Raw genomic sequence first — 12,287 nt, forward strand, 5'->3', positions numbered from 1 at the left:
AAAGTGAAATGATGAAGTCTGATGTTCTTTACATCTAGTTTCTCATCCACTCCCAATAACAGTGCTGTACTAATACTTTTAACTTTTACTATAAACCTGTAAAACAACCTGTAAACAAAGCTACAAGAACTCGCTGTTTCTATCAAACATTAAACACTGTAAACAAAGCTGAAAATGTGACGCGTTTATATCAAAATGTGAGATTTAATAATGAATAAACTCTGAATCCGTTACAATCGACTGATTCATCGGTTCAATGAATCGGTTCATCAGTCCTGAATCATGTGTGATGCTAACAGTTAGCGGAGCAGCTAATAGTTTGTGTGTTTAAATAAAACTGGAGTTAAAGCTCCTCAAATCCTCACAGTGATGTTTTATTATGAACTCTAGTTTTATTATTAATTAGAATGTGGTTATAATTAAATATAAGTGTTATAATTAAATACATATTTTACTTACAGATGAGGCTCTACAGTACAAACACAGCAGCTTCTTGTTCTTCTTATGATGTTTAATGGCGGTTGGCAGAACAACTTAAGACGCACCAGCGCCACCAACTGGACTGGAGTTGAACAGCAGCTTAGCAGTAAAACATCTCCATTAGCCCTGTATCTCTCAGCTACAGTGTTGGGGGGAACGCGGTACAGTCACGTGATTACTTTTTATCTGTAACGAAGTAATGTAACGCGTTACAGTTAAATATTTGTAATGACATTACAGTTACTGTGATGAGGGATGAGTCGTTCCCGAACGAACCGATTCTATTGAACGACTCTTTGAAATGAACTAAAGGAACCGAGTCGCTCCTCTAGTATAAGGATAAATAATTAAGGAATAAACTTGTTTAATGATGTTAAATCTGATTGGTTCATGGCGTGTATGTTTTAAAGCAGAATCAAACACAGGCACATCTCTGCACAAGAGAGGATTTTTCTGAAACTAAATAAATAAAGTAAATAAATGAATTTGTTTGTAGATGTGATTCCAGTATACAGTATTTGTTTGGGTTTTAGAATGTAACGTGAAAGTAAAGTAATGAGGAACGAGATTACATTTTCCAGGATGTAATGAGTAAAGTAATTCCATTACAATTTTAGTTAAGTAATGAGTAATGAGTAATGGATTACTTTTTTGAGTAACTACCCCAACACTGCTCAGGTAGCTTTAGAGAGGACTACAGTCAGTCCTAGACGTTCTTCCAAGCAGTTTCTCTAATGTCATGTTTTTCTAATGCCAACTCACACATTCACACCAGGGGGGTATTCCAGAAAGCGGGTTAAGTGATTAAACCGGGTAAGTTAACTCAGAATTAATGAAAACTTGAGGTTTTCCGTTCCAGAAACCGAGATTAAAGAGAGTCTGTGTCTGTTACTATAGCAACTTACGCTCTGAAGCTAACCTGCTCGCTGGCAGGTTAACTTAAACCTAACCTGGAGTTACACACTCTCATGTAAACCTGGCGTGTTCTTTACTCCAGGATCACAATAATCACAATATTAATAAAAAGGCTTGTTACAACATTAATTATAACATTATGGATGGAATGTTATGGATTAATATAGAATACCTTTAACACACACACAGTTTAGTAAGCTAAAATCATTTGTGGTTTAAATTGATTGTAGTAATTAACCCCAAACATAATTGTTACTTAAAAAATGACACACACACACACACACACACACATATATATATAAGACATATTACTGGTAGCTGTATTTTTACAGCCACATTAATGAGTGAAACCCATATCTGTACCAAAAGTCTTTGCAAAATGATGTTAAAGAATGATTTTATTAAATATTAATGAATGTTGCAACTGCCCTGTTATGGGTCTATTCAAGTATTATTTTTTTACACATCTTATCATATGTATATATGTTACAGCTGTGTGTGGGTGGGTAGCTGACAGATGTGGATTTTATTTTATTAAAATGTTGTCTTTTATTATTTGAACAGCAGACAGAATATCCCTCCACATACAGGTAGTGACCATTATTTAAAAAATTAACAAATGTCAAATAAAACAATGTAACACGTTCTGCAACCTACTGTTCTCCATCTTATGTTAATGTTTTTAATGAGGATTTGCGCTCACATACCTATGAACAAGGTCTGCTAGTTTTAGCATGTGAAGGACGGGTTTAGACAGACTTTGAGCTGGATATTTGTGCTGGACTTGGCAACCCTGGGTAGAGTTGAATTGTTTGGCATTGGTTCCAGTCGCTGCTGGAGGTAAAGAGACCGAGTACAAGTACAGTCTGTGTTCCTGTAGTTATGAACTGCTCTCATTCTCAGCAGTTTGAACAGGATTTGAACGGAAGGTAAAGCTCTTATTTTCAGGTTTTGTTTCCTTCACTTTATTAATCTTTATGTTTCCTCAGTGAGCCCGTATCACTGCTCAGAATGTAGAAAGTGCTTCAGTAAATCCAACAGTTCACATATTTAAACACCATAAATACAGATAAATCTATAGGTGGGTGTTTCCTCTTATAGTTTTCTTATTGTTCCTCATATACAGTAGAAACTAATTCACACAAATATACATACAGCATTTTACATGACTTAGATTCTTATCATAAAAGCTTTATCTAAGTTCATGTCATTTCACTTTACAGAATAGCCTTTCAATTCCTTGTTTGTGTTTAGGATTAAATGTAAATAACTTTTCTGCTGAGACAAATAGGTGTAGTTTGACTTCACCCATCATGCTTTGTGGCTCCATCTAGTTCATTTGCACATGTTCCATAGATAATGAGCCAGTACTTCACACAAGAAGGTGTGAATGGTTGGCTGATGATTGACCAATGCAGAGTTTTTAACTCATCTTGGGTCTTTGTCCTCAGCTCTATTTAAGGACTAAACTCTAGACTTGTAGCTGAGTCACTTGGTAAGAAGGATCTTCTGCACGTTCTTCATTAGAAACGACCTGCTGGAGACACCAGCTTTGTTAAAGTGGCTGCCAGGATTCTAACAGGAAGGTAAAGGGTTTTCTTGTTTGTTTCTTTTACGTTTATGTTGCATTTGTTGTTGTTTTTATTTTATGATGTTATTTAATATTATTAGGTTAATATATTCAGACTGTTTAAAATAGCTTTATGCTCATAATTGTGGTGATTTATGAAGCCTTTTTTACTCCCAGCACACCAAAGATTTACACTTGTGAGCTAATTATTAGTCCTGTCATGAACTGGATTAGATTTGCTTGGTGCAGGACTGATGTTGAGAAAGTCAGATCTCTTATATCTTTATTTATATCAAGTTATTTATAGTTATTTAATTATTATTATCTGCAGTATTTATAAGTATTTTATCCTGATGTTCTTTGAATTCAGATTCTCACTTAGACGTGAAGTGAATTTAATGTTTTTATTACTAGGTGATGAGTTTAATATTATTGTGGTATTAATGTAGTAAAAGTAATTCTAATTAATCGACTTGTTTCTTTGTTTCTGTTGCTTTCCAAGGAAACAGTTTCTACAGTCTTATCAAAGCATAAACATGAAGAACTTTCATCACTGCTCAGAGTGTGGCAAGAGTTTCACTCAAAGTGGTGACCTTAAAGTACACCAGCGTGTTCACACAGAAGTGAGGCCGTATCACTGCTCAGTGTGTGGAAAAAGTTTTACTCAACGAAGTAAACTCCAACAACACCAGCGTATTCACACAGGAGAGAAACCGTAGCACTGCTTGGAGTGTGGGAAGAGTTTTGCTTACAGTAATGCTCTTAAAGTACACCAGCGTGTTCACACAGGAGAGAAACCATATTACTGCTCAGAGTGTGGAAAGAGTTATGCTCAACAGGTTAACCTCCAACAACACCAGCGTATTCACACAGGAGAGAAACCATATCACTGCTCAAAGTGTGGAAAGAGTTTTGCTGAACATAGTACCCTTCAAAACCACCAGCGTATTCACACAGGAGAGAAACCATATAACTGCACGGATTGTGGAAAAAGTTTTACTCAAAGTAGTGCCCTTAAAGTACACCAGCGTATTCACACAAGAGAGAAGTAATATCACAGTTCACTGTCTGAAAAGAACTTTAGTGAAGGGAATATCCTTTAAGTACACCACACCAGCGCATTCACATAAGAGGATGACCCATATTGCTGCTTATAGTGCGGATGAAGTTTTACTGGAAGCAGCATTTTTAAGAGATACCAGTACGGTCACACAGAAGTTACGTTTTTGTTTCTTTTTCTCCTAATACACTAGAACTGTTCTACTTCAATTATCAAATGTACATGATTGTATGAATATTATCATTAATCATCAAATGTAATGTGGTGTAATGTACCAACCTCAGATCTGAATCTGTTTTTGTTCTTTATTCAAGTTTAATCTACTTTAATAAACACAGAACAACTTTTACTTTCAAGTGGAAGAATTTTACCCTGGTCTTTATGGTGTTTGCAAAGTTTTCATAAATGAATAGCCTCTTACTTTAACACTTCTAGGTCTACACTCCAAAATTCTAGTCTTCAGATGATTTCCACTTAGCAAATAATGAACCGTCCTCAACCAGAATGTACATGAGAAGTTGTGAATGGAGGGCTGTGTACTGAACAGTGTTGCATTGTTCTATCATCATGAGTCTTTGTTCTTTGTGTTTATCTATAGACCAGATTAGTGGTAGCTAAACTCCTTTGTTAAAAGAAATACTCATATTTACATTTAATTATCCCACCATCTTCTAGTGCATAAACCCAGTTCATATAAATCCTAATACAGACTGCACTGACATGTTTTGAAATTACATTTAAAAATAAATAAATACTATTGTGGTAGTTCAGGTGTTTTCTTATCATGGAGGTGACCAATTGACCAAGACCAACTGAGGGGTCAGGAGACAAGTGTTTCTTTATTGATGAATAAATGTATTTGTTAAACTGTAAATTCCATCCGAGTCCTCTGTGTGATGAGAGTTTGGTTTTGAATCTGATGTCAGCAAATGTGTCCATGGTTGTTAAATGGGACGTCTAAACTCACGGTCAATGTATTTGTATGTAGGCTTGAGCTGAAGTGACAATAGAAAGTGTATGTAAAGGACTGGGTGGGTAATAGTTAAAGATAGTTCTTCATGTAACCTGAAATTCTATTCATAAATCATAAGAGAATTAAAAGACTAAATTGTTAATATATAATATATATCGTTAATAAAGAAGATTGGAGAGGAGAAGAAAACAGGAGAGGAAAAAACAGAAAAGAGTAGAAGTGAAATACAGACCTTTTAGTATTTGAAGTGTTACTATTAAATGTTACTATTTAATACAATTACTAAGGTTTAGATGCGCACTAAAACTTTAAGCATACCGTAAAACAGAGTTTAAATGCGCACTAAAATTTGCAGTACAGATAGAGCGACCCAGCTTTTTTAAATATACATCATGGAATTAATATGATTATTAATCATTAAAAGTAATGTGGTGAAATGTACCAACCTCAGATCTGAATCTGTTTTTGTTCATTATTCAAGTTTAATCTACTTTAATAAACACAGAACAACTTTTACTTTCAAGTGGAAGAATTTTACCCTGGTCTTTATGGTGTTTGCAAGAATTCTTCATATTATGAATGTTAAGTTTTCATAAATTAAGATGTGCAACAGTACAGAGTCGTCGTTGTCGCATTTTTCCTTTCAGAATTCTCCACACATTCTCTATTGGGGACAGGTCAGGACTGCAGGCAGGCCAGTCCAGTCCAGTACTCGTACCCTCTTCTTCCAAAGCCACGCCTTTTTAATGTGTGCAGCAGGTGGTTTCGCATCGTCTTGTTAAAAAATGCTGGACATCTTTGGAAAAGACACCAGGGGGGTATTCCAGAAAGCGGGTTAAGTGATTAAACCGGGTAAGTTAACTCAGAATTAATGAAAACTTGAGGTTTTCCGTTCCAGAAACCGAGATTAAAGAGAGTCTGTGTCTGTTACTATAGCAACTTACGCTCTGAAGCTAACCTGCTCGCTGGCAGGTTAACTTAAACCTAACCTGGAGTTACACACTCTCATGTAAACCTGGCGTGTTCTTTACTCCAGGATCACAATAATCACAATATTAATAAAAAGGCTTGTTACAACATTAATTATAACATTATGGATGGAATGTTATGGATTAATATAGAATACCTTTAACACACACACAGTTTAGTAAGCTAAAATCATTTGTGGTTTAAATTGATTGTAGTAATTAACCCCAAACATAATTGTTACTTAAAAAATGACACACACACACACACACACACACATATATATATAAGACATATTACTGGTAGCTGTATTTTTACAGCCACATTAATGAGTGAAACCCATATCTGTACCAAAAGTCTTTGCAAAATGATGTTAAAGAATGATTTTATTAAATATTAATGAATGTTGCAACTGCCCTGTTATGGGTCTATTCAAGTATTATTTTTTTACACATCTTATCATATGTATATATGTTACAGCTGTGTGTGGGTGGGTAGCTGACAGATGTGGATTTTATTTTATTAAAATGTTGTCTTTTATTATTTGAACAGCAGACAGAATATCCCTCCACATACAGGTAGTGACCATTATTTAAAAAATTAACAAATGTCAAATAAAACAATGTAACACGTTCTGCAACCTACTGTTCTCCATCTTATGTTAATGTTTTTAATGAGGATTTGCGCTCACATACCTATGAACAAGGTCTGCTAGTTTTAGCATGTGAAGGACGGGTTTAGACAGACTTTGAGCTGGATATTTGTGCTGGACTTGGCAACCCTGGGTAGAGTTGAATTGTTTGGCATTGGTTCCAGTCGCTGCTGGAGGTAAAGAGACCGAGTACAAGTACAGTCTGTGTTCCTGTAGTTATGAACTGCTCTCATTCTCAGCAGTTTGAACAGGATTTGAACGGAAGGTAAAGCTCTTATTTTCAGGTTTTGTTTCCTTCACTTTATTAATCTTTATGTTTCCTCAGTGAGCCCGTATCACTGCTCAGAATGTAGAAAGTGCTTCAGTAAATCCAACAGTTCACATATTTAAACACCATAAATACAGATAAATCTATAGGTGGGTGTTTCCTCTTATAGTTTTCTTATTGTTCCTCATATACAGTAGAAACTAATTCACACAAATATACATACAGCATTTTACATGACTTAGATTCTTATCATAAAAGCTTTATCTAAGTTCATGTCATTTCACTTTACAGAATAGCCTTTCAATTCCTTGTTTGTGTTTAGGATTAAATGTAAATAACTTTTCTGCTGAGACAAATAGGTGTAGTTTGACTTCACCCATCATGCTTTGTGGCTCCATCTAGTTCATTTGCACATGTTCCATAGATAATGAGCCAGTACTTCACACAAGAAGGTGTGAATGGTTGGCTGATGATTGACCAATGCAGAGTTTTTAACTCATCTTGGGTCTTTGTCCTCAGCTCTATTTAAGGACTAAACTCTAGACTTGTAGCTGAGTCACTTGGTAAGAAGGATCTTCTGCACGTTCTTCATTAGAAACGACCTGCTGGAGACACCAGCTTTGTTAAAGTGGCTGCCAGGATTCTAACAGGAAGGTAAAGGGTTTTCTTGTTTGTTTCTTTTACGTTTATGTTGCATTTGTTGTTGTTTTTATTTTATGATGTTATTTAATATTATTAGGTTAATATATTCAGACTGTTTAAAATAGCTTTATGCTCATAATTGTGGTGATTTATGAAGCCTTTTTTACTCCCAGCACACCAAAGATTTACACTTGTGAGCTAATTATTAGTCCTGTCATGAACTGGATTAGATTTGCTTGGTGCAGGACTGATGTTGAGAAAGTCAGATCTCTTATATCTTTATTTATATCAAGTTATTTATAGTTATTTAATTATTATTATCTGCAGTATTTATAAGTATTTTATCCTGATGTTCTTTGAATTCAGATTCTCACTTAGACGTGAAGTGAATTTAATGTTTTTATTACTAGGTGATGAGTTTAATATTATTGTGGTATTAATGTAGTAAAAGTAATTCTAATTAATCGACTTGTTTCTTTGTTTCTGTTGCTTTCCAAGGAAACAGTTTCTACAGTCTTATCAAAGCATAAACATGAAGAACTTTCATCACTGCTCAGAGTGTGGCAAGAGTTTCACTCAAAGTGGTGACCTTAAAGTACACCAGCGTGTTCACACAGAAGTGAGGCCGTATCACTGCTCAGTGTGTGGAAAAAGTTTTACTCAACGAAGTAAACTCCAACAACACCAGCGTATTCACACAGGAGAGAAACCGTAGCACTGCTTGGAGTGTGGGAAGAGTTTTGCTTACAGTAATGCTCTTAAAGTACACCAGCGTGTTCACACAGGAGAGAAACCATATTACTGCTCAGAGTGTGGAAAGAGTTATGCTCAACAGGTTAACCTCCAACAACACCAGCGTATTCACACAGGAGAGAAACCATATCACTGCTCAAAGTGTGGAAAGAGTTTTGCTGAACATAGTACCCTTCAAAACCACCAGCGTATTCACACAGGAGAGAAACCATATAACTGCACGGATTGTGGAAAAAGTTTTACTCAAAGTAGTGCCCTTAAAGTACACCAGCGTATTCACACAAGAGAGAAGTAATATCACAGTTCACTGTCTGAAAAGAACTTTAGTGAAGGGAATATCCTTTAAGTACACCACACCAGCGCATTCACATAAGAGGATGACCCATATTGCTGCTTATAGTGCGGATGAAGTTTTACTGGAAGCAGCATTTTTAAGAGATACCAGTACGGTCACACAGAAGTTACGTTTTTGTTTCTTTTTCTCCTAATACACTAGAACTGTTCTACTTCAATTATCAAATGTACATGATTGTATGAATATTATCATTAATCATCAAATGTAATGTGGTGTAATGTACCAACCTCAGATCTGAATCTGTTTTTGTTCTTTATTCAAGTTTAATCTACTTTAATAAACACAGAACAACTTTTACTTTCAAGTGGAAGAATTTTACCCTGGTCTTTATGGTGTTTGCAAAGTTTTCATAAATGAATAGCCTCTTACTTTAACACTTCTAGGTCTACACTCCAAAATTCTAGTCTTCAGATGATTTCCACTTAGCAAATAATGAACCGTCCTCAACCAGAATGTACATGAGAAGTTGTGAATGGAGGGCTGTGTACTGAACAGTGTTGCATTGTTCTATCATCATGAGTCTTTGTTCTTTGTGTTTATCTATAGACCAGATTAGTGGTAGCTAAACTCCTTTGTTAAAAGAAATACTCATATTTACATTTAATTATCCCACCATCTTCTAGTGCATAAACCCAGTTCATATAAATCCTAATACAGACTGCACTGACATGTTTTGAAATTACATTTAAAAATAAATAAATACTATTGTGGTAGTTCAGGTGTTTTCTTATCATGGAGGTGACCAATTGACCAAGACCAACTGAGGGGTCAGGAGACAAGTGTTTCTTTATTGATGAATAAATGTATTTGTTAAACTGTAAATTCCATCCGAGTCCTCTGTGTGATGAGAGTTTGGTTTTGAATCTGATGTCAGCAAATGTGTCCATGGTTGTTAAATGGGACGTCTAAACTCACGGTCAATGTATTTGTATGTAGGCTTGAGCTGAAGTGACAATAGAAAGTGTATGTAAAGGACTGGGTGGGTAATAGTTAAAGATAGTTCTTCATGTAACCTGAAATTCTATTCATAAATCATAAGAGAATTAAAAGACTAAATTGTTAATATATAATATATATCGTTAATAAAGAAGATTGGAGAGGAGAAGAAAACAGGAGAGGAAAAAACAGAAAAGAGTAGAAGTGAAATACAGACCTTTTAGTATTTGAAGTGTTACTATTAAATGTTACTATTTAATACAATTACTAAGGTTTAGATGCGCACTAAAACTTTAAGCATACCGTAAAACAGAGTTTAAATGCGCACTAAAATTTGCAGTACAGATAGAGCGACCCAGCTTTTTTAAATATACATCATGGAATTAATATGATTATTAATCATTAAAAGTAATGTGGTGAAATGTACCAACCTCAGATCTGAATCTGTTTTTGTTCATTATTCAAGTTTAATCTACTTTAATAAACACAGAACAACTTTTACTTTCAAGTGGAAGAATTTTACCCTGGTCTTTATGGTGTTTGCAAGAATTCTTCATATTATGAATGTTAAGTTTTCATAAATTAAGATGTGCAACAGTACAGAGTCGTCGTTGTCGCATTTTTCCTTTCAGAATTCTCCACACATTCTCTATTGGGGACAGGTCAGGACTGCAGGCAGGCCAGTCCAGTCCAGTACTCGTACCCTCTTCTTCCAAAGCCACGCCTTTTTAATGTGTGCAGCAGGTGGTTTCGCATCGTCTTGTTAAAAAATGCTGGACATCTTTGGAAAAGACGACGTCTTGAAAGCAGCACATGTTGCTCTAAGATCTCAATGAACATTTCTGCATTAACCCTCCTATTACCTTCACGTTTACTAACACAATTTAAACCTCTAGAAAAGTTTATGTCACATACTTTATGTTTGTTCGTTGACCACTTAAATAGCCTTTAAAAAAACTTATACCCACCCCCCCTTATACATCCAGAATACCTGTTGCATGACTATGGAGGAATATGCAGATCACCATAAAATCTCATTGATTGATCTAAAATTGGCAGTAGACATCTTTTTGTTGTTTTTAAGGCTTTATGTACTTTCTAGGTACATATTTTTGTTATTTATAACATTTGGAATGAAAGACAATTTCTGTTATCAGGAATAGTAATATGTATTATGTTTGGGGTCAATTTGACACACAATTTAAAAATTTTTGAAGGATTTTGTTTGTGAAACAAATCATCATCATCGTCATGTATTATCTGAAGGGACAGCGCCGACGAAATGCAGCCAGACATTCATCCACAGTCACATGGGGGCCTGGATTGTAAAGAAAGGGTAATCGCTGAACCCACTGTCCTATACATCCCATATTGCTGCAAGTTTGTCACGCTCTCGTCAGCCCTGCCTTGTTTCTCTGTCATCAATGTGTATGACATGGGAGAAAATATGAAATGTGTTTAGAGACATGGTGCCCTTCCAGTGTCAGCAGCCCAAAGACTTGCTGTTGCTTCACCTTTTGACTTCACATCCAAGTCTTTCCAACTGTCCCTATACACAAACCTCTATAAAGACTTGTAAATAAGTGCTTTAGGCATGATAATGTGTTTTGTCTTTGTAAACATGTTTCCTGGGTTATTTATGCCAGCCAATGACTAAAAGTTTTTATAATATTGTCAACTGCCAGGAAGAACTAATGTAACCAACCTTTTATATACATCATGACCCTTACTCAAAAAAGATGGACCACCAGCTCCATACAAATGTAGGTATAGATAACTAATTTAATTGTTTTAAAATCTTATGTGTGTAATATAACTTGGCTATATTGTTAGATGGTTTATATCGTATTCATAATATCAGTGTAAGTTTCCTTTAGATGTACAGTGTATCACAAAAGTGAGTACACCCCTCACATTTCTGCAAATATTTTATTATATCTTTTCATGGGACAACACTATAGAAATAAAACTTGTATATAACTTAGAGTAGTCAGTGTACAACTTGTATAGCAGTGTAGATTTACTGTCTTCTGAAAATAACTCAACACACAGCCATTAATGTTTAAATGGCTGGCAACATAAGTGAGTACACCCCACAGTGAACATGTCCAAATTGTGCCCAAAGTGTCAATATTTTGTGTGACCACCATTATTATCCAGCACTGCCTTAACCCTCCTGGGCATGGAATTCACCGGAGCTGCACTGGTTGCTACTGGAATCCTCTTCCACTCCTCCATGATGACATCACGGAGCTGGTGGATGTTAGACACCTTGAACTCCTCCACCTTCCACTCGAGGATGCGCCACAGGTGCTCAATTGGGTTTAGTCCATCACCTTTACCTTCAGCTTCCTCAGCAAGGCAGTTGTCATCTTGGAGGTTGTGTTTGGGGTCGTTATCCTGTTGGAAAACTGCCATGAGGCCCAGTTTTCGAAGGGAGGGGATCATGCTCTGTTTCAGAATGTCACAGTACATGTTGGAATTCATGTTTCCCTCAATGAACTGCAGCTCCCCAGTGCCAGCAACACTCATGCAGCCCAAGACCATGATGCTACCACCACCATGCTTGACTGTAGGCAAGATACAGTTGTCTTGGTACTTCTCACCAGGGCGCCGCCACACATGCTGGACACCATCTGAGCCAAACAAGTTTATCTTGGTCTCGTCAGACCACAGGGCATTCCAGTAATCCATGTTCTTGGACTGCTTGTCTTCAG

At 36.0% G+C, this 12,287-nt stretch overlaps 1 pseudogene; it reads right to left on the bottom strand.

Annotated features, from left to right (window-relative positions):
• LOC134326200 (zinc finger protein 850-like) overlaps positions 1 to 12,287 on the bottom strand; it is a 191,679-nt pseudogene that overhangs the window by 163,832 nt on the left and 15,560 nt on the right.

The sequence above is a fragment of the Trichomycterus rosablanca genome, chromosome 14 (assembly GCF_030014385.1).
Source record: "Trichomycterus rosablanca isolate fTriRos1 chromosome 14, fTriRos1.hap1, whole genome shotgun sequence".
NCBI lineage: Eukaryota > Metazoa > Chordata > Actinopteri > Siluriformes > Trichomycteridae > Trichomycterus > Trichomycterus rosablanca.